The sequence below is a fragment of the Elephas maximus genome, chromosome 24, assembly GCF_024166365.1.
Source record: "Elephas maximus indicus isolate mEleMax1 chromosome 24, mEleMax1 primary haplotype, whole genome shotgun sequence".
Taxonomy (NCBI): domain Eukaryota; kingdom Metazoa; phylum Chordata; class Mammalia; order Proboscidea; family Elephantidae; genus Elephas; species Elephas maximus.
Window position 1 is genome coordinate 59,324,805 of NC_064842.1, and position 26,557 is coordinate 59,351,361.

Here is a 26,557-nt window from a genome sequence, read left to right on the forward strand (position 1 = left end):
TATCAGTCAATTCCTGTTTTCAAGGAGTTTACAGCTTACAGTTTGTTGGCTGAGGATGAAGGTGGGTCTGGGTATGGTTGAGAAAATGGGGCAAGCAAAACACGAGGCAGGGGATGGTTTGTAGGGAGCAGAGAAATATATTTACTATGGGGATGAGAAAAACAGTCCTAGTAGGAAGTGAGATAATATACTCCTTGGGAGGTTTGGTAAGTTGGGAGCAGTCAAATATCACAAGTGGTGATCTTTGAAGGTGGTCAGTGTGAGCAGCACAGTGTGGAGGAGGATGACTGAAAGAGGGGATATGGAGGGCTTGGGGAGAAAGAAGAGCTAGAAGGAGAGCAAGAAATAACTGGTGATAAGGTGATGAGAGAAAGAGAGGGGTTACGGGGGACACCGACATCAGAGCAACTGTTAAGTGGTTTAAACCTTTGGAGAAAGGACTGGACGTTAGAATTTTCTAATTTGTGTTGCATTACATAATCTCCTCTTTACTTCCATTTGAAGAAAAGGCGTAGTAAAGAAAGACCCGTTCCCATGTCTTTCGTTGTTGGGTAGGATGGATTTTGATTTATGGTGTTTCATAACAAAAGAGATATGGCTGCTCAACAAGAGATCAGCAATTTGAATCCACCAGTGGCTCCTCGGAACCCTGTGGAGAAGTTCTATGCTGTATAGGGTTGCTGTGAGTTTGAACCTACTTGACAGAAATGATTTTTTGTTGTTGTTGTTTTGGTTTTTATGACTATAGCACCATCCATGCTGAGGCACTTCTTGACTGAGTCCAGTTGTATTTAACTTAGGGTTCATAACAGTGAAAAGGGGGAAGATCCTCAATGAGATTGATTGACACAGTGGCTGCAAAGATGGGCTCAAACATAGCAATGATCGTGAGGTTGGCACAGGACCAAGCAGTGTTTTGATCTGTTGTACATAGGATCCCTAACAACAACAATGTTATGGGAATTTCTAACCACGATTTTGACTTTAATACTTAGGTCTCAAGTTTCAACTCAGATTTAATCATTATTCTACAATCTTGGAAAGAGTGCCGTTTTACTGTATCTGCTAGATTTTGATCATGGATTGAAATGGGGCGAAGCAGATGCTGCATGAGAGCGATGGCCCTGGAAAGCTTTCTAAATGAAAGAGGGGAATGCCGTTATGTTCTGAAACCTCAAGGACCGTCTCTAGGGAATTTGCTCCATGAGACCAGCCATTTTACATATACAGGGCATTTGAAGAATTTGTAAGCTCAGTAAGCCACAGAAACTTCTTTAGAAAGTTGCAGCCTGGAAACTACATTTTCCTACAGCCTCTACAAATTATAAGATATTGGAAGACTTCTGAAACTGGGCGGGGTGGACGCGGAGGGAGATGAAAGACACATTTGACTAGTTCAGGATTTTTTTTCATATTCCCCTGGGGAAAGGGCTGCTGCTGTGGGCAAGCTAATTAAGTAAACATCATAACTCCTGGTGGAGATCTCATTCTACTAGAAATGAGACAATCTTGTGGAGACTAATATAGCCAAAAAGGAGGGAAAAATGAGATTTAGTTAGAACATCCCATTGACACAGAGAAGGGAAATTTCAGGGTTAAAAAATGCCACAAATTTAATGAGACTCTCCAGTGTCCACCTTTAGGAATTTTGTGATCTCAAAGACACGGAGAGATTTCATTATGTGCCAGAATGCCTGATGGTCCAAGAAGTCTTACAGAGCAACCCAGAAAATTATTGAGAATTTGGTGAGGGATAAGGGTGGAACAGAGAACGCAAAAGTGTGACAAGCACATTCGTGGTGGGCACAAATAGGCAGGTTCCTACTCCTCTACTTCAGGACAACAGGACCAGCTTTGGATTGTATAGACAGTGTATGCTGGCTGCATACAGGAAACGAGAGAAAGATTGAGAGCGAGAGAGAACTCAAAAATGATGGATGTTTTTGAGCTTTGCAAATGAGGTTATAGTGTCACTGTTTACAAAACATGGAAGCAAAGAATAAGAACAGTTTTGTTGAGGAATGATGAATTTTTTTACGTGTCCAATTCAGTAACATCAATTACATTAATAATGTTGTGCAAACATCACCAATATCCGTTGCCAAGTTTTCCACCACTTATAAACAGATATTTAATACTTCCCAAACAACATCTATTTTGAGAAATTATAATTTTGATATTAGGCAGGTTGCCTTTGAGATTTTATTAGGCCTTCAAGAGAGAACTCTCAAGCAATTAGAATTTGGAAATCAATGGGCTAGAGCAGAATTGTCCCATAGGGTTTCCAAGGAGTGGGGCTCCTTGGTATAGCTAAACTAGTAAAAACTGGTTTGCTTTAAGCATTGAACTCTTGAGGAATTATCAATGTGCAGTCAGTTTTGAGGACCAGAAAAACCAAGGTCAGACTGGAGGCTGTGTTTTAGGGTAAATTGTTGTCATATAAACACTGCTCTGGCCTCCATTTCCATGGCAATGCTGCTAAGATGTGTTATAAAAATTTTGAAAGTTCTTCTCATCTTCAGTACATTTTTGACTCCCTAGTTATCCCTATTCTCAAATCATATATTCAATAACTTCAATTAATTTTTATTATTGGCTTAATATATTTATTTTAACATTATACAAACACTGTCCTGGCCCTTTTCATGACAATGTTGATAACATGGGGTATAAGAATTTTTTTTTAAGTAATTTTTATTGTGCTTTAACTGAAAGTTTACAAATCAAGTCAGTCTCTCATACATAAACTTATACACACCTTACTACATATTCCCACTTACTCTCCCCCTAATGAGTCAGCCTGCTCCCTCCTTCCAGTCTCTCCTTTCATGATGGTTTTGCCAGTTTCTAACCCCCTCTACTCTCCCATCTCCCCTCCAGACAGGAGATGTCAACACAGTCTCAAGTGTCCACCTGATGCAAGTAGCTCACTCCTCATCAGCATCTCCCTCCAACCCATTGTCCAGTCCAATCCATGTCTGATGAGTTGGCTTCGGGAATGGTTTCTGTCCTGGGCCAACAGAAGTTTTGGGGACCATGACTGCCGGAATTCTTCTAGTCTTAGTCAGACCATTAAGTCTGGTCTTTTTTATGAGAATTTGGGGTCTGCATCCCACTGTTCTGCTCCCTTAGGGGTTCTCTGTTGTGCTCCCTGTCAGGGCAGTTATCAGTTGTGGCCAGGCACCATCTAGTTCTTATGGTCTCAGGATGATGTAGTCTCTAGTTCATGTAGCCCCTTCTGTCTCTTGGTGTCATAATTACCTTGTGACCTTGGTTTTCATTTTCCTTTGATCCAGGTGGGTTGAGACTCATTGATGCATGTTTGATGGCCGCTTGTTAGCAATTAAGACCCCAAATGCCACACTTCAAAGTGGGATGCAGAATATTTTCTTAATAGAATTTATTTTGCCCATTGACTTAGATGTCCCCTGAAGCCACAGTCCCTAAATTCCTGCCCTTGCTCCGCTGACCTTCAAAGCATTCAGTTTATTCAGGAAACTTCTTTGCTTTTGGTCCAGTCCGGTTGAGCTGACCTCCCCTGTATTGAGTGTTGTCCTTCACTTCACCTAAAGTAGTTCTTATCTACTATCTAATCAGTAAATAACCCTCTCGCACCCTCCCTCCCCCCTCTTGTAACTACAAAAGAATATGTTCTTCTCAGTTTAAACTATTTCTCAAAATCTTATACTAGTAGTCTTATACAATATTTGCCCTTTTGCATCTGACTAACTTTTTTTTTTTAATTTCACTCAGCATAATGCCTTCCAGGTTCCTCCATGTTATGAAATGTTTCACAGATTCATCACTGTTCTTTACCGATGCATAGTATTCCGTTGTGTGAATAAACCACAATTTATTTATCCATTCGTCTGTCGAGGGACACCTTGGTTGCTTCCAGGTTTTTGCTATTGTAAATAGTGTTGCAATAAACATGGGCGTGCATATATTTGTTCATGTAAAGGCTCTTATTTCTCTAGGATCTTCTGAGGTATGGGATTTCTAGTTTTGGATGGTACTTCTATTTCTAGCTTTTTAAGGAAGTGCCAAATTGATTTCCGAAGTGGTTGTACCATTTGACATCCCACCAGCAGTGTATAAGTGTTCCAGTCTCTCCACAGCCTCTCCAACGTTTATTATTTTGTGTTTCTTGGGTTAATGCCAGCCTTGTTGGAGTGAGATGGAATCTCATTGTAGTTTTAATTTGCATTTCTCTAGCTAATGATCGAGAGCATTTTCTCCTGTATCTGTTAGCCGCTTGAATATCTTCTTTAGTGAAGTGCGTGTTCATATCCTTTGCCCAATTTTTAATTGGGTTGTTTGTCTTCTTGTGGTTGAGTTTTAACAGAATCATACAGATTTTAGAGATCAGGCTCTGGTCCGAGATGTCATAGCTGAAAATTCTTTCTCAGTCTGTAGGTGGTCTTTTTACTCTTTTGGTGAAGTCTTCAGATGAGCATAGGTGTTTGATTTTTAGGGGCTCCCAGTTATCTGGTTTCTCCTAGTCATTTTTGGTAATATTTTGTATTCTGTTTATGCCTTGTATTAGGGCTTCTAAGGTTGTCCCTATTTTTTCTTCCATGATCTTTATTGTTTTAGTCTTTATGTTTACGTCTTTGATCCATTTGGAGTTAGTTTTTGTGCATGGTGTGAGGTATGGGTCCTGTTTCATTTTTTTGCAAATGGATATCCAGTTATGCCAGCACCATTTGTTAAAAAGGCTATCTTTTCCCCAATTAACTGACACTGGGCCTTTGTCAAATATCAGCTGCTCATATGTGCATGGATTTATATCTGGGTTCTCTATTCTGTTCTACTGGTCTATGTGCCTGTTGTTGTACCGCTACCAGGCTCTTTTGACTACTGTGCTGTATAATATGTTCTAAAATCAGGTAGAGTGAGGCCTCCCACTTTCTTCTTCTTTTTCAGTAATGCTTTATTTCTCCGGGGCTTCTTTCCCTTCCATACTAAGTTGGTGATTTGTTTCTCCATCACATTAAAAAATGTCGTTGGAATTTGGATCAGAAGTGCATTGCATATATAGATGGCTTTTGGTAGAACAGACATTTTTACTATGTTAAGTCTTCCTATCCATGAGCATGGTGTATTTTTCCACTTATGTAGGCCTCTTTTAATTTTTTAGTTTTCTTTGTATAGGTCTTTTACATCTCTGGTAAGATTTATTCCTAAGTATTTTATCTTCTTGGGGGCTACTGTGAGTGGTATTGCTTTGGTGATTTCCTCTTTGATGTTCTTTTTGTTAATGTAGAGGAATCCAACTGATATTTGTATGTCTATTTTGTAACCTGAGACTCTGCCAAACTCTTCTATTAGTTTCAGTAGTTTTCTGGAGGATTCCTTAGGGTTTTCTGTGTATAAGATCATGTCATCTGCAAATAGAGATAATTTTACTTCTTCCTTGCCAATTAGGATGCCCTTTATTTCTTTATAATTGCTATAAATTGCTATAATGGCTATAATTCTAATTGCTCTGGCTAGGACCTCCAACACAATGTTGAATAAGAGCGGTGGTAAAGGGCATCCTTGTGTGGTTCCCATTCTCAAGGGAAATGCTTTCAGGCTCTTTCCATTTGGGGTGATGTGGGCTGTTGGCTTTGTGTAAATGCCCTTTATTATGTTGAGGAATTTTCCTTCTATTCCTATTTTGCTGATAGTTTTTATCATGGGCGGGTGTTGCACTTTGTCAAATGCCTTTTCTGCATCAGTTGATAAGATTATGTGGTTTTTGTCTTTTGTTTTATTTATATGGTGGATTACATTAATTATTTTTCTAATATTGAACCAAGCTTGCATACCTGGTATAAATCCCACTTGGTTATGGTGGCTTATTTTTTGATATGTTATTGAATTCTATTGGCTTAATTTCATTGAGGATTTTTGCATCTATGTTCATGAGGTATATAGTTCTGTAATTTTCTTTTTTTTTGTGGTGACTTTACCTGGTTTTGTTATCAGGGATATGCTGGCTTCATAGAATGAGTTAGGTAGTATTCCATCCTTTTCGATGCTCTGAAATACCTTTAGTAGTAGTGGTGTTAACTCTTCTATGAAAGTTTGGTAGAACTCTGCAGTGAAGCCGTCCAGACCAGGGTTTTTTGTGTTGGGGGTTTTTTGATTGCCTTTCAATCTCTTTTTTTGTTATGGGTCTATTTAGTTGTTCTACTTCTGATTCTGTTAGTTTAGGTAGGTAGTGTGTTTCTAGGAATTCATCCATTTCTTCTAGATTTGCAAATTTGTTAGAGTACAATTTTTTGTAGTAATCTGATATGATTCTTTTAATTTCAGTTGGGTCTGTTGTGATATGGCCCATCTCATTTCTTATTAGGGTTATTTGTTTCCTTTTCTGTATTTCTTTAGTCGGTCTGGCCAATGGTTTATCAATTTTGTTAATTTTTTCAAAGAACCAGCTTTTGGCTTTGTTAATTCTTTCAATTGTTTTTTGTGTTGTCTAATTTTTTTAATTCTGCTCTAATTTTTATTATTTGTTTTCTTCTGGTGCCTTTGGATTTCTTTTGTTGCTCTCTTTCTATTTGTTCAAGTTGTAAGGACAGTTCTCTGATTTTGGCTCTTTCTTCTTTATGTATGTGTGCATTTATCAATATACATTGACCTCTGAGCACTGCTTTTGCTGTGCCCCAGAAGTTTTGATCGGAAGTGTTTTCATTCTCGTTGCATTCTATGAATTTCTTTATTCCCTCCTTAATGTCTCCTATAACCCAGTCTTTTTTGAGCAGGGTATTGATCAGTTTCCAAGTATTTGATTTCTTTTCCCTAATTTTTCTGTTATTTATTTCTTCTTTTATGGCCTTATGGTCTGAGAAGATGCTTTGTAGTGTTTTCATTTTTGGATTCTGCAATGGTTTGTTTTATGACCTAATATGTGATCTATTCTAGAGAATGTTCCATGTGCACTAGAAGGAAAAGTATACTTTGGAGGTGTTGGGTGGAGTGTTCTCTATAAATTTATGAGGTCAAGTTGGTTGATTGTAACAATTAGATCTTCCGTGTCTCTATTGAGCTTCTTATTGGAAATCCTATCCTTCTCTGAAAGTGGTGTGTTGAAGTCTCCTAGAATAATTGTGGAGGTGTTTATCTCACTTTTCAATTCTGTTAAAGTTTGTTTTATGTATCTTACAGCTCTGTCATTGGGTGCATAAATATTTAACATGGTTATATCTTCCCAGTAAATTGTCCATTCAATCATTATGTAGTGTCCTTCTTTATCCTTTGTGGTGGATTTAACTTTAAAGTCTATTTTGTCAGAAATTAAAATTGCCACTCCTGCTCTTTTTTGATTGTTGTTTGCTTGATATATTTTTTTCCATCCTTTGAGTTTTAGTTTGTGTCTCTAAGCTTAAGGTGTGTCTCTTGTAGGCAGCATATAGACGGATCATGCTTTTTCATCCAGTCTGAGATTCTCTGTCTCTTGATTGGTACATTTAGTCCATTTACATTCAGCATAATTATAGATACGTACGAGTTTAGTGCTGTCATTTTGATGCCTTTTTTGTGTGTTGTTGATAATTTCATTTTTCCACTTACTGTTTTGTGCTGAGAATTTTTCTTTGTAAATTGTGTTTTCCTCATTTTCATAGTAGTTGAATTTATTTTTGCTGAGTCATTATGTTTTCCTTGTTTTTATTTGGAAGTATGGAATTGTTAGACCTCTTTGTGGTTACCTTAATATTTACCCCTATTTTTCTAAGTAAAAACCGAACTTGTATCGTCCTATATTGCCTTGTTTTCCTCTCCATGTGGATGATCTAGGCCTCCTGTATTTAGTCCCTCTTTTTTTGATTATTGTAATCTTTTACATAATGACTTCAATGATTCCCTGTTTTGAGCATTTTTTTTCTTTTTTTAAATTAATCTTAATTTGTTTTTGTGATTTCCCTATTTGAGTTGATATCAGGATGTTCAGTTCTGTGACCTTGTGTTGGTATCTGGTATTATTGATTTTCTGACCAAAGTGTTTCTTTTAAGTAATTCTTGTAGCTTTGGTTTGGTTTTTGCAAATTCTCTAAGCTTGTGTTTATCTGTAAATGTTTTAATTTCACCTTCATAATTGAGAGAGAGTTTTGCTGGATATAGGATCCTTGGCTGGCAGTTTTTCTCCTTCAGTGCTCTATATATGTCATCTCATTGCCTTCTTGACTGCATGGTTTCTGTTGTGTAGTCTGCACTTATTCTTATTGATTCTCCTTTGTAGGAGACCTTTCTTTTCTCCCTGGCTGCTTTTAAAATTTTCTCTTTATCTTTGGTTTTGGCATTTTTGATGATAATATGTCTTGGTGATTTTCTTTTTGGATCAGTCTTATATGGGGTTCGATGAGCATCTTGGATAGATATCCTTTCGTCTTTCATGATGCCAGGGACGTTTTCTGCCAACAAATCTTCAGCTATTCTCTCTGCATTTTCTTTTATCCCTCCCTGTTCTGGAACTGCAAACACAGGCAAGTTATTCTTCTTTATAGAGTCCGACATGATTTTTAGGGTTTCTTCATTTTTTTAAAATTTTTTATCTAATTTTTCTTCAACGGTTTTGGTGTAAATTGCCTTATCCTCCAAATCCCCCATTCTGCATTCCAATTCCACGGTTCTGCTCCTCTGACTTCCTACTGAGTTATCTAATTCTGTAATTTTACGGTGAATCTTTTGGATTTCTGAATGTTGTCTCTCTATGGATTCTTGCAACTTATTAATTTTTCCACTGTGTTCTTGAATAGTCTTTTTGATTTCTTCAACTGCTTTATCAGTGTGTTCCTTGGCTTTTTCTGTAGATTGCCTTATTTCATTTCTGAGGTCATCCCTGATGTCTTGAAGCATTCTGTATATTAGTTTTTTTGTATTCTGCATCTGGCAATTGCAGAATTGTATCTTCATTTGGGAAAGATTTTGATTCTTTAATTTGGGGATTTGTAGAAGCAATGGTCTGCTTCTTTATGTGATTTGGTATCGACTGCTGTCCCCGAGCCATCTATAAGATGTTGTAATGATTTATTTTATATTTACTCACTGAGTCTTATCTTCTTGTTTCGTTTCAATATACGCAGGTGGGCTACTAGACTGTGCTGTCTTGATTGTTGTAGCCTTTGAATCACTTATGTCCTATTACCAGCTGGTTTGAGCTGTTACCAGATATATAAGCCTAAGAGTCCATTCACTATTCTTGAATAGAATCAGCTTAGTGTTCTGATTTGGGTTGCCAAGTGTGTGGCATGGACTGTCACCTATTAAGTTAGAGGAGTAGCGGTGATAGTTGTGTGCACCAGATTCTAGTAGCGGCAGGGGGTCACACTCCAAGGAGGGCAGGATGCCAGTGAGGTAGGTGTTCATGTATTCCTAGAGCACTTGGTTGGCTGGGCTCTGCAGCTGTACCTTAGGCACCCAGTGCTTGTACCTCTAAAGATTGGTAGGCGTCACTATCCTCAGACCCTTTAGCAGGTGGCTAGGTGGTTTGCGTGGAGCTTCAGCCCTCAGTTCCCCACTGTGGATCAGCGAGGGCTCTGTTTAATAGGTAGAGAGGTATGAGACCTCGAAAACTTGTCTTTCCACTGCTCTGCTGAAACAATTACAGTCAGATCTGTAAAAGAATTGCCTTTGCATTATAGTAGTCACCTTGTTCCCTGTAGGGAAGAAAGCCAAAGACTGTGGATCTCATACGCTTGGCTGGAGCTAGTTCTGTATTTTTATTCCAGTTTAGGGAAGTCAAGGAAGGACTTTTCCCCCTGGGTTGTTAATAGCTGCTTCTCAGGCCAGGAGAATGGGTTAGGAAACAAGAAAAAAAAAAAACCCTGCAGAGCACTTCATTCCCTGGGCTAGGAAATTCCAATGTTAATGAAGCCACCTGGGGCAGGGAGGGAAGGGATCAGATAGATAGGAGGGGGTAGCCCGAGCCTGTGCAGGCAATATAGACATTATCTTGCTTGGTGATGACTGTTTTATCTGAGGTTCCAGAGGGGCATGTAGGCTGTGTGTGCTGGCTGGGTCAAGATTGCCCCAGAGGGTCAGGCCTGTGTCCCCATGCTTGCGCCGTCTCAGGAAGCCATGATCAGCTCCTCCGCTCCTAGTCCAAAGCCCAGCGCCAAGGTTTTCTGGGTGGGACGCTGAACTCTGAGCTCCAAAACCAGTCTCTGCTTCCCCATGATTTCTCCTCCTGTCAGCCGCATTGCTGTGTAGCCTGCGTGAGCCGGCTGGGTCTCTGCTGACGTTACTTCAGGGGTCTAAGGCTGCATCCTGTGCTTGCGTCGTCTCAGGAAGTCGTGCTCAGCTCCTATGCACTTAGTCCAAAGCCTGGTGCCAAGGTTTTCTGACTGGGATGCTGGCTCCAGGCTCTGAAAGCAGTCGCTGCTTCCCGGTGGTTGCTCGTTCTCTTGTCAGCCACGTCAGTGTGCAGCCTGCTGGTGCTGAGTCTCTACCGAGGTTACTCCAGGGGGTTAGGGAATAGGGCTGTGTCCTGTGCTTACCCCGTTTTAGTAAGCCTCAATCAGCCCCACCACTCTGGCACCAGGGAACCGCAAGAGCTCAAGGCTTTGGTGCGAGACGCCGGTTCCAGAAGTGGTTGCTGTTTCAGGGTGCAGCTTTTCACTCCCCTGTCACTCAGGTCAACTCCTTAGTTCTGTGTTTGATGGTCAGGGTTTGTAGATTGTCATGTATGTGATCGATTCACTTGTTTTTCCAAGTCTTTTTTGCAAGAGGGCTCCACAGTAGCTTCTACCTAGTTAGCCATCTTGGCCCTGCCTTGGGGTATATGAGTTTTTGAAAGTTCTTTTCATCTTTGGAACATTTTTGACTCCCTAGTTGAAATATCGCCTCAATTTGCAAATCGTACATTCAGTAAACCTCAGTCAATTTCTGTTATTGGCTTACTACGAGTTTTTCAAACTCTGGTTACCCTTGAGACTAAGAGTGACTGAGAAGGAGGCTGGGGGAGGAGAGGCAGGGTGTGGTGTTGCCAGTATTTTATTTCTTGGTTTGCATTCTTGTTATATATGTGGGTTCAGTTTGCACTGTACACTTGCGATGTGTGTAATTTTCTTTATGTGTATTTTACTCCAATAAAAAAGTTATTGTGTAATTTCCAGCAAGATAAATGTAGCAGAAATAGGAAACTGCACACAGAAAAAACCAAAAACAGAAATAAAATACCTGAATTACTTTTTAAAAATATTAGTAGGCAACATGAATACACCTCCATGCATTCTTTGTGTAACAAAAACTAACAAATTAATCAAATGAGATTTGATTTTTCATCTAACTCTGGGATCTCTCAGCAACGTTTACATGCAAATATCTGGCCATGAAAGCAGGGAAGTGGGAGTTCAGTAAAACGACTCAAAATCCACTTTGCATATTTTTTAGGCTACAATTGATGTACACATTTTACTAAAGGATTTAATGGAAACACTAGTTAATGAACTGACTAGAGACAGAAAATTAAAAAGTGAATTGGAATTTTCTGTGGGCAATGAATAGAGTTAATTGAAAATTCTGCCTTAAATTTAAAAGTAAACTGTAAGTGGCAGTATCAGTTCAATTCACCAGTCCTATGTAGACACAGCCATGTCACTGGATGCTGTCAAGGTTCCACAAATGCATTCTTATTAAAATTACTTATGGTGATCCTGGGGTATTACTGATGCATAATTTACATATTTGTCTCTGGGACATGAGGGTGTCTTAGATTTGTTCAGAGAAACTCTATTTGCTGAGGTCCTGGGCCATTCCTAGCAGAGCCAGGGAAGTACTTGTGGAAATGCATTTGGGGGTATCACTACGTGCCCCAGATGCCTCAATTCCATTTATGTCACAAAGGATTGCTGCGCTCCATTGAGATCACTGTGTCTCCTTGAGACAATCTGTGCCTTCCAGAGCCAAAGGAGACTTAGTTCTTTCCTCAAACCAGAGAAAAGATGGCTTTGCAAATAATGAAATGCATTACACAGCTCACTTCTTCGATACAATTCTAGAAGTGGTGAACAAGTTCTTTAAAAGAGCTGTTACTTGATAGATGCATTAGTACTGTAGGTGCCTCAAAAATGTTCAGCGGAAACTCAACCATAATTGCTTTCCAAGATGCAAATAGCCTGGGGTGTTCAACTGCCAGTTGGAATCGAAGTGGTTTGCAGCTACAAGAGAAAACAAAGGCATCGAATAAATGCACTCTGCTTCCACTGAGTGTTGTCCTGGAAGCTGTGGTACCCACTGGTCTCATAGGGAGCAGGTAATGGACTGTACGGTCTGGAGGCACATTTTTGTCTGAGATCTCAGAACTTCTCAATCATTCTGTCATGAGAGTTATTAGAAGGCTGTTGAGAATTAACCATTTTGAGCTACTTAATATTCAGAGATTGGGTAGAGGTTATTGATCTTTCATTTACATCTCTTGGTAAAGAGAGGAAACAAAACATTCTCACAAGAAAATCTTATAGTGTGGGAGGCCCATGGGTCAATTACAATTAATAGTAGTAGTGGTAATAGTAATGCGAAACATTGATTGGACACTGACTATACACATTAGGCACTAAGTGCTTTACATCTCATATAATTCTCCTCCATATTTTAAAAGGTAGTTAGTGTTATTAGAAGCTGAGCTGAAGACACTGGCAAAAAACAAGGCTCCAGGAACTGATGGAATACCAGTTGAGATGTTTCAACAAACGGATGCAATACTGGAAGTATTCATTCATCTATGCCAAGAAATTTGGAAAATAGCTACCTGGTCAACCAACTGGAAGAGATACTTGGAAGGTGATCCAACAGAATTCCAGAATTATCGAACAATATCATTCATTTTTTTTATCATTTATTAATATCACGTGCAAGTACAATTTTGCAGAAGATCATTCAAAAGTGGCTGCAGCAGTATCGACAGGAAACTGCCGGAAATTCAAGCTGGATTCAGAAGAGGACTCAGAACCAGGGATATCATTGCTGATGTCAGATGGATCCTGGCTGAAAGCAGAGAATACCAGAAAGATGTTTACCTGTGTTTTATTAACTATGCAGAAGCATTCAACTGTGTGGATTAAAACAAATTATGGATAACGTTGAGAAGAATGGGAATTCCAGAACAGGAACCTGTACATAGATCAAGAGGCAGTCGTTCAGACAGGACAAGGGGATACTGTGTGGTTTAAAGTCAGGAAAAGTGTGCATCAGGATTGTATTCTTTCATCGTACCTATTCAATCTGTATGCTTAGCAAATAACCAGAGAACCTGCTCTATATAAAGAAGAATATGGCATCAGGATTGGAGGAAGAGTTATTAACAACCTGTACTATGCAGATGACACAACCTTGCTTGCTGAAAGTGAGGAGGACTTGAAGCACTTACTGGTGAAGATCAAAGACCACAGCCTTCAGAATGGATTATATCTCAAGACAAGGAAAACAAAAATCCTAACAACTGGACCAATAAGCAACATCATGATAATTGGAGAAAAGATTGAAGTTATCAAGGGTTTCATTTTCATTTCACTTGGATCCACAATCAACACTCATGGAAGCAGGAATCAAGAAATCAAAAGACACATTGCATTGTGCAAATCTGATACAAAAGACCTCTTTTAAAGTGTTGCAAAGCAAAGATGTCACCTTGAAGACTAAGATGCGTCTGACCCAGGAGATGTTTTCAATCTTCTCCTATGCATTTGAAAACTGGACGATGAATAAAGACCAAAGAAGAATTGATGCCTTTGAATTGTGGTGTTGGAGAAGAATATTGAATATACCATGGATTGCCAAAAGAACGAACAAATCTGTCATGGAAGAAGTACAACAAGAATGTTCCTTAGAATCAAGGATGGTGAGACTACGTCTCACATACCTCGGACATGTTGTCAGGTGGGATTAGTCCCTGGAGAAGGACATCATGCTTGGGAAAGTAGAGGGTCAGCAAAAAAGAGGAAGACCCTCAGTTAGATGGATTGACCCAGTGGCTACAACAATGGGCTTAAGCATAACAAGGATTGTTAGGATGGCTTAGGACTGGGCAGTGTTTTGTTCTATTGTACGTGTGGTCACTATGAGTCAGAGCCTACTCTATGGCACCTAACAACAACAACAACGATGTTATTATCCCAGTTTTAAAGATGAGAGAACTGAAACAGAGGTAGAGAGAAAGCAGTGTAATATAGCTCGTGAATGGCAGAGTTGGGGTTTACATTCAAGAAGCCAGTCTCCCCTTATGGTACATTGTCTTATCTTTACCTTTGGATGATGCTGTGGCCCTCAGATTCTTGGATCACAGTGTTTGCCCCAAGGGAAACAGGAATACTTCACAGCTACAATTTTACTTTTATGAATGTAAGTCATATTATACATGTTCTAACAATCTAGAATAATATTTAGAAAAAGAAAGGCGTGTTCAACTTGTGGGTTCTTCTGCTATGGAAAAGGCTCGAATTGTTCAAATGTCTATAAATATCTTTATATAACCCCAGAATCATAGGCCTGGAGAAATCTGTAAGCTCTACTAATTTTAGAGCCTATTCAGTGAGACCTACATACTGCTTAAATTAACCTTTTTGCTTATGTTATCTCTTGGATTTTTACCACACTGCAAAAAGGTAGGCATTAATGAATTAATTTAACTAATTAAAGGAATGCCTACTCCCTTTTTGAAAACCCTATGGGTCAGTTCTACTCTATCCTATAGAGTCACTATGAGTTGGAACCGACTCGAAAGCAGTGGGTTTGTTTATATTTTTATTTTTTTAATTCCCTATTTGCCAGCCATCTTCAAGGAAGAAAGAAACTTGTTAAATTTTGTCGTCTTTTGTGGTTTTGCCACTAATAAATCATTGTTTTGTTGTGGTTAAGTGCTATGACTGCTAACCAAAAAGTCAGCAGTTCGAATCCACCAGGAACTCCTTGGAAACTCTGTGAGGCAGTTCTACTCTGTCCTATAGGGTCTCGACTTGATGGCAATGGGTATTCCTTGGTTAGTTTACAGCCTCATTAGTTCTTGATGGCCTGCGCTCTTTAATATGGTTACACATTCTTATTGGAATTAAAATCACTTTTATCCCTGAAACCCTGTCTGGTATACACCAACCCCTCTGCAAAGCTCTATGATTTTTAGTAATTACCTCCTAGCCTGAAGGCTCAGTGGTTAAGAGCTTGACTGCTAACCAAATGGTCAGCAGTTTCAATCCACCAGCTGCTCCTTGGAAACCCTATGGGACAGTTCAACTCTGTCCTATAGGTTCACTGTGAGTCAGTATCAACTCAGCAGCAACGGGTTTGGTTTTTTTGGCACCCTCTAGCCTGTGGGGTGGTACATAGGGGAATAAACATGGCTCAAACTGACTTTCTATTGGGCTTTCTTGTCTCCTTCCTTGCTTCCTCCCTTCCTCCCTTCCTCCCTCCCTTCCTCCCTCCCTGTCTCCCTCCCTTCCTTCCTTCCTTTCTCCCTCTTTCTCTCCCCCGTTCCCTCCCTCCCTCCCTCCTTTTGTTCATCTCTTCCTTCCTTCCTTTCTTTAGTTCTTTCTTTGTATAATAACAATGGATATTTTTATGTTCAATTAATTAATATTAATTGAACATTTGTTTCTTTGAGGCAACATTCTGGCAACAGTCCTTGCTGATTGTTCTACCCAATATCCAGTCACTTAGCCCATCTATCTTCTTCCTAACAGAACTGTGATTTTGTTTATGGATTCCCACTGCATTTATATAAATTGATTAGGAAACTATTGCAATATAATCTAGGTAAGAGTTTTTAAGGTCCAAATTAAATTCATTTGTTAAGATCTCAAAAATCACAAAAGTCAAATAAAAAATATATTTTGTGTTTTAGCACAAGTACTACTAATTTTCACAATAATCATGTAAGAGAATTCAGGTTGCTTAAGTGACTTCTAGAGCACAGGGATATATTCAATTGTGTTCAACTGTATTTTGAAAGTATTTATATTTTTAAAAATTGTCTTATAGTATGAAAATTTTACATCCATTTAGTATTTACAGTAATTCTCAGTTAAATACATTATTAAGAGTTCCAATCTTCCCACAACCTCTCCAACATTTATTATTTTGGGTCTTTTGGATTAGTGCCAGTATTGTCAGGGTGAAATGGTATCTCAGTGTAGTTTTGATTTGCATTTCTCTAATGGCTAATGATTGTGAGCGTTTCCTCAAGTGTCTATTAGCTGCCTGAATGTCTTCTTTGGTGACGTGGCTATTCACTTCCTTTGCTCATTTTTTAATTAGATTATTTTTCTTTCTGTTGTTGAGATGTTACAGTATCTTATAGATTTTAGAGATTATACCCTTGTTGGATATTCATAGCCAATTTTTTTTTCCCCAGTCTATAGATCCTCTGTTTACTCTTTTGGTGAGCTCTTTTGATGAGTGTCTTGGTTATCTAGTGCTTTTATAACAAGAACACCACAAATGGATGGCTTTAACAAAGAGAATTTATTTTCTTACCATCTAGTAGGCTAGAAGTCCAAATTCAGGGTGTCAGTTCCAGGCAAAGGCTTTCTCTCTCAGTTCTGGAGGAAGGTCCTTGTCATCAATCTTCCCCTGGACTAGGAGCTTCTCTGTGCAGGAACCCCTGCTTTCTTTGTGGTATGAGATCCCCACTCTCTGCTTGCACCCCTTTTTTTTTTTATCTCTTGTAAGATAAAAGGTGGTGCAGGCCATACTCCAGAGAAACTCCCTTTACATTGGATCAGGGATGTGACCTTAGTAAAGGTGTTACAATCCGACCCTAATCCTCTTTAACATAAAGTTACAACCATAAATTGGAGGACAACCACACAATACTGGGAATTATGGCCTAATCAAGTTGACAGATTTTTTGGAGGACACAGTTCAATCCATGACAATGAGCATAAATGTTTAATTTTTAGGAGTTCTCAGTTATCTAGTTTATCTTTTGGTATTTGTGCATTGTTAGTCATGGTTTGTATCCTATTTATGCTATGTATTAGGGTCCCTAGCATTGTCCTTATTTTTTCTTCCGTGATCTTTATCATTTTAGATTTTATATTTAGGTCTTTGATCTATTTTGAGTTAGTTTTTGTGTATGATGTGAGATATGGGTCTTGTTTCATTTTTTTACAGATGGACATCCAGTTTTTTCAGCACCATTTGTTAAAGAGACTCTTTGCCAGTACACAATACTGGGGAAGTCAGTACAACTTGACTAAGGCAAAGTCATGGAAGCTTCATAGACACATCCAAACTCCCAATGGACCTAATTACTGGGCTGAAGGCTGAGGACCATGATCTTGGGGACATCTAGCTTAATTGGCATAACATAGTTTATAAAGAAAATGTTCTATATCCTACTTTGGTGAGTAACGCTGGGGGTCTTAAAAGCTCATGAGCAGCCATCTAAGATACTCCACCTGTCCCACCCCGTATGAAGCAAAGGAGAATGAACAAAACCAAAGACACAAGGGAAAGATTAGTCCAAAGGACTAATGGACCACAACTATCACAGCCTCCACCAGACTGAGTCCAGCACAACTAGATGGTGCCTGGCTACCACCACCAACTGCTCTGACAGGGATCACAATAGAGGGCCCTGGACAGAGCTGGAGAAAAATGGGGAATAAAATTCTAACCCACGAAAAAAGACCAGACTTACTGGTTTGACAGAGACTGGAGAAACTCCAAGAATATGGCCCCAGGACACCTTTTAACTCAGTACTGAAGTCACTCCTGATTAGACATCCAAGTTTAGACAGGCCCATAAAACAAAATGAGACTAAATGGGCACAACCAGGCCAGGGGCAAGGATGAGAAGGCAGGAGGGGACAAGAAAGCTGGTAACAGGGAACCCAAGGTTGAGAAGGGGAGAGTGTTAACATGTTGTGGGACTGGCAACCAGTGTCACAAAACGACATGTGTATTGTTTAATGAGAAACAATTCACTTTGTAAACCTTCATCTAAAGTACAATTAAAAAAAAAAAAAAGACTGGCTTTTCCTCATTTAACAGACTTTGCACTTTGTCAAATATCAACCCCTCATAGATGGATGGATTTAAATCTAGGTTCTTAATTCTGTTCCACTGGTCTATTTATCTGTTGTACCAGCACCAGGATGTTTTGACTACTGTGGCTGAACTTTTATTCACTGCTGGTGGGAAAGTAAAATGGTACAACCTCTTTGGAAAACGAGATGGTGTTTCCTTAAAAAGCTAGAAATAGAAATACCATACGATTCCCACTCCTTGGAATATACCCTAGAGAAATAAGAGCCATCACATAAATAGACATATGCAAACCCATGTTCATTGCAGCACTATTCACAATAGTAAAAAGATGGAAGCAACCTAAATGCCCATCAACAGATGAATAGATAAACAAATTATGGTACATACACACAATGGAATACTATGCAGTGATGAAGAACAATGATGAATCCACAAAACATCTCATAACATGGATGAATCTGGAGGGCATTATGCTGAGTGAAATAAGTCAGTCACAAAATGACAAATGTATGAGGCCACTATTGTAAAAACTCAAGAAAAGGTTTACACACAGAAAGAAACATTATTTAAAGATTACAAGGGTAGGGAGGGAGGGGGAAAGGAAATCGTTAACTAGACAGTAGACAAGTGTCAACTTTGGTGAAGGGAAGGGCAACACACAATATAGGGAAAATCAGCACAATGGAACCAAAGCAAAAGCATAGAAGTTTCCTAAAAACACATCCAAAAACTTTGAGGGGCCGAGTAGCTGCGGCTGGGGACCATAGTCTTGGAGGACATCTAGGTCAATTGGCATAACATAGTTCGTAAAGAAAATGTTCTGCATTCCACTTTGGTGAGTATCACCTGTGGTCTTAAAAGCTTACAAGTGGCTGCCTAAGATACATCTGTTAGTCCCATCTCATCTGGAGCAAAGAAGAATGAAGAAAACCAAAGACACAAGGAGGATGATAGTTTAGGAGACTAAAGGACCACAGGAACCAGAGACTCTACCAGCCTGAGACTAGAACTAGACGATGTCTGGCTACCACCACTGGTTACTACAACGAGAATCACAACAGAGAGTCCCAGATGGAGTGGGAGGGAAATATAAAATAGAATTCAAATTCATGAAAAAAAGACCAGACTTACTGGTCTGACAGAGACTGGGGGAACCCCTGAGACTATGGTCCCTGGACACTCTGCTAACCCGGAACTGAAGTTATTCCCAAAGCCCACTTTTAAGACAAAGATTTGACAGGCCTATAAAACAAAAAATAATACATGTGAGGAATGTACTTCTTAGTTCAATCAAATATACAAGACCAAATAGGCAACTCCTGTCCAAAAGCAAGATGAGAAGGCAGGAAGGGACAGGAACTGGATGAATGGACTTTGGGCATAGGGAACTCAGTTTGGAAAGGGGGAGCATGCTGTCACATTGTAGGGATTGCAACCAATGTCACAAAAAATATGTGATAAATTTTGAATGAGAAATTAACTGGAGCTATAAACTTTCACCTAAAGCACAATAAAACTAAAAAAAAAAAAAAAAAAAGAATATTAAAACAGGGATGTTCCATTCCCTGTCACTTAGGACAAATGGGGAGTGGTTTCATTGTATTTAAAAATTTAATAGTCTCTGTTTTTACTGATTTACAGGAAACTTACAGAACATTTTCATACCTTTATTCCTTAAATACAGATTTTTTTTTTTCCTGAATCTGTTTAGTTGATCTGGCTGTAAATATTCTTTTTTTCCACATCAAAGGAGAAAACAGGCCCATATATTTCAAGTGACATTTTCTCTGGTTAGTGGAGAGTAGAATTGTGGAGAGAAAATACCTAGGAAAAAAAAGCTTTCTGTGCCAGATAACAACAAACCCTAGCAAATCATAGACTGAAACAATAAGAACAACAACAACAAAAAACAAAATAAGAAAGAGATAAGGACATGCCACAGAACAGAAGAGACCAAGACAAGGGTGGGCAACTCATTACAAGTACAGAATAAGACCTTGAATGAATACAAGGTCAAAAAGAGAATTGTCACTTCGGACCTCAATTTCAGGAAACAAATCATATGTGGCCTAGACATTGTCATGAAAGGTTATTTCTTGCCCTCTCATCAAATTTTTTATTGTATTTTTTGATTGATTGTCTCGGCAATACAAAGCAACAATAGGAAACCAGGCAAAGTTATTGGTCATGTATTTAAATATAAAATGATCTGACTCCAGGAATTTGAACACTGTTAACCAGAAAGTGGAAACCCTTGTGGTGTAGTAGTTAGGTGCTACAGCTGCTAACCAAAAGGTCGGCAGTGCAAATCCGTCAGGCGCTCCTTGGAAACTCTATGGGGCAGTTCCACTCTGTCTTATAGGGTCACTATGAGTCAGAACTGACTCGACAGCAGTGGGTTTTTTAACCAGAAAGCAAAGATGTTTAAAAACATCAGTTTTTTTTTTTTTTAACAACACATACCATTGTATTCAGAGTTTTAAGAATTATGCAGAATTTTAAAAAATCACACATTAATAGAAAATAGGTGCATACTCTTTGCTTTCTTCTTATGTCTTTTATAAGCAATGTTAAGTTATATTCAGGTCTTTTGATTACCAGATTTTTAGGGTGAACTCTTCAAATGCCCAGGATGCTTGTTGAGGTTAGACACCATTGACAAAAGACTTTGTCATTTTAGAACTCTCTTTTGTAATTATTAACCCTAAGTTTAAATGGCATCACATTAGTATTTTAAGCATTTCTGGAGAACAGTATCACATTGGCCAACTAAATTTTAATCCACTTTTAAGTATTTATTAAGTGTCCTTTGCATGTGATAAGCAAGATAGACACTGCCTTCTCTTTCTGGAGTTTACAGGGAGAGGTCATTGTTGACCAAGGTATAACTGTAAGTGCTATGGAAGCAGAAAGAGGAAGCAGCTGATATCTGCTGCATGTGGGTGTTGGGACGGATGGTGGGGGACAAGATATTTAAACCAAAAGCCGAAGAGTGAATAGAAATTGTCATGTGACAGGGAAGGGACAGCAAGTACATGGACAGAGAGAATTGTACATGTAAGAGCAAGAGAAAACATGGGTTTTCCAAAAATGAAAAGCTTAATTTTCAAGACAGTTTGTTCTTGAATAGATAGATGGGCAGAGGTGGGGCTGGAAAAGTAAGAACTTCTCTTACCTCCTTGGTTGGAAGAAGATAAACAGATTCTCCACAAACATAAATTCTTAAAGATATTTCACAGGAAGCACCAGGAAAAAAATTCTTTTTGGTTTTTCATTAGATTAATTACCTGATTTCCTTTAGGCAAATCTTGATTTCTGTTAATCCCTGGGCTCATGAGACAGAGCTTTTGCTCTGCTCTAGTACCTCCTTCCATAGTATACTTCCTTTCCTAGCAAATTAAGAAGGCTTATGCCAAGAGTCAATTTCCAACAGGAAACTTGTTGTTCTCCAAGGGAAACACTTGGGGGAGAGAAACATTATATTAAAAAGAATGGATATACTTTCTCATCTTGAAATGTACTTATGAGACTCAGGAGGCAAAATAGAAAGTGGCCAGAAGAGAACTACAGAAATGAGGAGGAATGAGGACTGGGCTCCTTCTCTCTGCAGGTAACCTCATTCTTGTGCTATCTGAGGAACAGAGTCAAAGTTGACATTTTCTTTTAAATACTTTTTTCCAATGGGTTTCATTTCACTCCATGGTTCAAGCAGGGCTTCCTAGCTCCACCTGGAGAGATCCTTAAAGGCATTGTGTTTTATGGAGTCAAGTGAGTAAGTTGTCATCTCTGTACAAATAGCTAAATCTAACAGACTTGAGTGCTGAAAATCCATGGGTGGCATAAACAGTTATGCCAACCATGAGTTTTCAAGACTCAAGCTTAGCAGATTCAACACTCTACTACTAACTGAAAGGTTGGCAGTTTGAACCCACCCAGAGGCTCCTCGGAAGACAGGCCCAGTGATCTGCTTCCGAAAGGTCACACCCTGTGGAGCGAGGCTCTACTCTACACACATGGGGTCACCATGATTGGAATTGACTTGTTGGCAACTAACAACAACAACTGATAGTGGTTTGAATTTTCGATGTACCTCATAGCAGATGGAGTTTGGTAACTGTGGAGATAACAGTATTGTTCCCAAGTCAACAGCACCTTAATTTGTAAGTCCAGTTTTAGGTACTTATCAGTAAACAAGATATAGAATACAGAGTTGAAGACTTAAAATGCCCCAATTTGAGTTCTAGCTGTGTTAGTCATTAACTATGTGACCTTGGACAAATAATTTATTTATAAAAATTTAATTGCCACTTACATGATTCTTATTCTGCTTCTCCTTCTATTATAAGCGCTTTGTAAATATCAACTCATTTGATTCTCATAACGAAGCTGCCAGGCAGATACTATTATTATCTTCATTTAGATGCAGAAACTGAGGTCACAGGAAGCAAGTGGCAGAGCAGGCTGCCTAGCTCACATCTATGCTTTTAATCACTCTACTGTTAATCGTACCATTTCAGAAGGTTTTATGACTTATGGAGTAAGAATTAATATTTTTACTCACTCTACATGTGTTGCTTAACAGAAGGTGTACAACTAGTTGACATGAGAGGACTTACCACAAGTGTGAGCCATTGCTTCCTGAGTTAGCTAAGGAGTTAGCTGATGTGTTTCTGGGTCTGTTGCTTCTTCCTTATGAGAAAGCAATTTCTGAGAGAGATCCTAGCCCGGGATTCTTGCTTAGTTCTGTAATGGACAAGGCTTTAGGGATGAATTAACTACTACACGGGTCCTGGGGGAGAGATTGGTGTCATTCAGAATGATATCGCTATAGCACATGGATGTGTTAGATTTTAGTAGTTGCCTGAACATATGGCCAACATTCTCCCTCAAACTAGCAATTCCTTCTTTCAGATCCTTAAAATGGGTGTGCAAATGAATAGAATTGAGAAGTGGTCTTTCATAAAGTGATTTAGTGAGAATAGGTTAACTCCTGGGGGGAAAAATTCTCAGCAGCTTAATACAAAAAGCCCATTTCTTACCTGCGCAAGGTCTGGCATGGGTTCTCCCTGCAAGCTCTTCTCCAAGCAGTGACTCAAAGACTCGATCTCCCTCTATCCTGTGGCTCTGCACTACGCCAGGTCCTTGGAGAAGAAAGAGAATAGAGGGTTTGTGTGGGAGCGTTTTATGGACCAGACCTACCAGTGGCTTACACCACTTCTACTTATAGTCCACTCAACAGAACTCAGACACATGCTTCATCTAATGCTAAGGGAAGCTGGGAAATGTAAACTATGCCCAGGAAGAAAAGAGAAATGATTTGGAGGACAACTAAAAGGTGTGGAACAGGGAACTAAGCAAAATAATCAGGGAAGAAAGGTTTGTTTACCTTCTCTGGTCGATCATATTGTTGTCCCTAATTATTTATTGGACTCTTCCCTGTGAGAGATTAGACATCCTCCCACTGTGGAAGGAATGTGCTTCCTCTCTCCTTTGAAAGTGGGCTATTTGCTTTGGCCAATGAGATGCAAATTATACCACCTTCTGGCAGAAGCTTAAAGAACCCTTGTGTGTTTGGCTCTTACTTCTTTCTCTGTGCCATAAGAACAGCATGTCCCAAATAGAGCTTGTCCTTCAACCTGTGTCCTGGAACAAGAAGACCTGTGGAGCAGGGCCAAATAGAGCTGAGTAGAGTTGATCACAGCTGCAGCAGCTACAGCTAACTCACAGCCACCAAAGTGTAATGGAAGCAAGAAATAGATACTTGTTATTAAAAGTCACTGAGATTTTGGGGTTATTTGTTGCTTTAGCAAAGGTAACTAAAAATGTCTTCATTTGGCAGGCATGTAATTCCATTATAGATAAGATCATAAAAAAGCAGGAGCAGAGCTGATGAGTGAGTGATACAAATCTTTATTTCTTACAGCTGACTGTCACAACTGACAGTAGTTTGTGTAGTGTGACTTGAGGTATGCATTAGGTCTTCCATCTATTTTCCAAATAGTTAATCAACTTGCCAGGTTGTTTTCCTTCTGCTTCTTTACTTCTGTTATCAAATTTCTAGCAATGGCATCACTAAATAGAGAATAAACATGTTGCTTTTACATATAAATGGTCACTCAATGTATATCATTAGGGGAGAGTGGGAAGGGCTGGGGTAGAGAATGACTAGAGACAGGCTTCCATTAACTTAAAAACATGTTCTAAAATCATAGATAGGCTACATGCTAGAATATAAGTTGATATTTTGCTGGCATATTGGCTCATAAAATTAGATCAGTTACATATTTGGGCCTGGATTGAGGCAAGACATAAAGTTTAGCTGAGCACTAAAACCTATTGCTGTCAAATCGATTCCGATAACGACCCTAGGTCATCTTAAAGATAAGGTGTTCAGTTTGAATTTGATGCTGTTCTCATGTTGATGGACTTGAGGTTGGACTCTTGGTGATCTGAGAGGTAAGATTCCTTTAGTAGTTGCAAATAATGGAAAACCAAACTAGAACTGGCTTGCACATAAAAGGGAATTTGTTGGTCACATTGCTGAAAACACTAGAGCTAGATCAGATTTCTGACACGGTTTAATATAGCTTTTGACTCAGTTTCTCTGTGATTGTCTCAGCTCTCAATTTTGTCATATTTCTACTTTAATCTTAGGCTGGCAACCCTCATGCTTGCTGTATTAGTCAGGGTTCTCCAGAGAAGAAACAGAACTTACACACACACACACAAAGAGATTTAGGAAATTGGCTCACATGGTTGAGGGGGCTGGCAAGTCTGAAATTGACAGGGCAGATCAATAGGCTGAAAAGTCAGGTAAAAGTTGTCATTGCAAGTCTTGAGTTCAAAATCTGTAGGGCAGGCTGGAAACTCAGCAGGATTTCTGTTACAGTTTTGAGGTGCAATTGTTTTTTTTTTTTTGGGAAACCTCAGTTTTTGTTCTCCAGGCCTTCAACTGATTGGATGAGGCCTACCCATATTATCAAGGGTACTCTCTTCTATTTGTGGTCAACTGATGGTAAATGTTAATCACATCTACAAAATGCCTTCACAGCAACAGCTACACTAGTGTTTGAGGAAACAACTGGGCATCATAGCCTACCTAAAACTAACCACCGCACTTACCATATAACTGCCAGCAATAATTAGGGTTACATATTTCTTCATTAACACTCAGGGGGAGAAAGGTCATTGTTTTCCACAAGTACCTCAGAGCTCTTGAACTTCAGTCTGATTATTTCAACTTGAACCTATAACTTTGTCCAGGGGAGTCCCAACTTGAACCTTGGCTGTTGCAAGTTTCTGAAAGCAAGCAACCGAATATCATGTATGGATGACCTGGGTCTATTACCTACTCCAACTTTAGGCTCACTGAGGAAAGTGGGACAAGTAGGGGCTTCAGACTCAAATGGGCCTGCTTTCTGACCTCATTTATGTGACATACAAGTGTGAGAACTTGGATAAATTTTATGAGTCCTGTGAATCCTGGTTTTATTGTCTGTAATAAAGAAATAATACCATATTTCCTTGACTCCTGGATTTCAGTATTGTATTTTTCAGGTACACCATTGACTAACAGATAGCTGTACAGAAAAATAGACATCAAATTAAATGTACAGTACTTAACAATTGTAAGATGCACCCCAATTTCAGAAAATTAAAAAAAAATTAAGTAAAGTGAATTTTAGATTTGAGGAAACAGTAATAATACTTGTCACAGGTTTGTTCTGAAAATTAGAGTATATATATATGTGTGTGTGTGTGTGTGTGTGTGTGCACGTGTGTGTGTATAAATATATGAGTCCCTGAGTGGTACAAATGGTTAGTGCACTTGGCTGCTAACCGAAAAGTTGGAGGTTTGAGTCCACCCAGAGGCACCTCAGAAGAAATTCCTGGCAATCTACTTCTGAAAAAGCAGCCTTTGAAAATCCTTTGGAGCACAGTTCTGCTCTGATGCACATGGTGTCACCATGAATAGTCAGAGTTGGCTAGATGGCAACTGGTTTTTCTTCATAAACACGTATATATAGTGTGTGTGCTATTATATATACATATGTGATATAATACATATATATATCATCAGGCGTATGGGAGGCAATAAATTATTGCATTATTATTTATTTCAGTTGGGCTTGGCTAGTCGTTTTGGAAGGGCTTATCATCTTGATTTTAGTCTTAAATTTTCCTCAAACTAGACATGGGTCTTTGGCAAACACTTCCGTGGTAAGGCCAAGTCCTTCCACTTGTACAATGCATGCTTTGGACTGGATAACCTCTAACGTCTTCCACCTCTATAGCTGAGAGTGCTAGCCAGCACTGACCCACATTTGTAGAACTAACCTGAAATTGAAGCAGCCTCTGAGATTTAGGGGGTAAGTGGCTGAGTGATTGGGTGAATGGCCTTTTCCTTCTAAATTATGTCAGTGTGGCCCACAGGCCTGTGGAAGCCAAATCAGCTCTGTCTGGTTTGCAGTATTGCTGGAACCAAGTAACTCACCTTTTTACAAACCAATGTGGAAAACTTTCAGTGCGTCTGCCACTCTAATTTATACCTAAAAGGGTTAAGTCTGACCGGAAAGGCTGTGGAAAT

At 39.2% G+C, this 26,557-nt stretch overlaps 1 long non-coding RNA gene across 2 annotated transcripts in view; it reads right to left on the reverse strand.

The window, feature by feature from the left end:
- Positions 1-23,432, reverse strand: part of LOC126066821 (uncharacterized) — a 37,138-nt gene extending 13,706 nt beyond the window's left edge. Inside the window, exons 1-3 of one of the 2 annotated variants that reach the window (XR_007515268.1) lie at positions 23,357-23,432; positions 23,010-23,111; positions 12,055-12,146 (exon numbers count right to left, since the gene is read on the reverse strand). This is a non-coding gene — a long non-coding RNA (uncharacterized LOC126066821). Of the gene's footprint in view, positions 1-12,054; positions 12,147-23,009; positions 23,112-23,356 lie in introns of those variants that run through there. The other variant, XR_007515269.1, reaches the window with a different exon arrangement.
- Between the last annotated feature and the right edge of the window lie 3,125 nt (positions 23,433-26,557).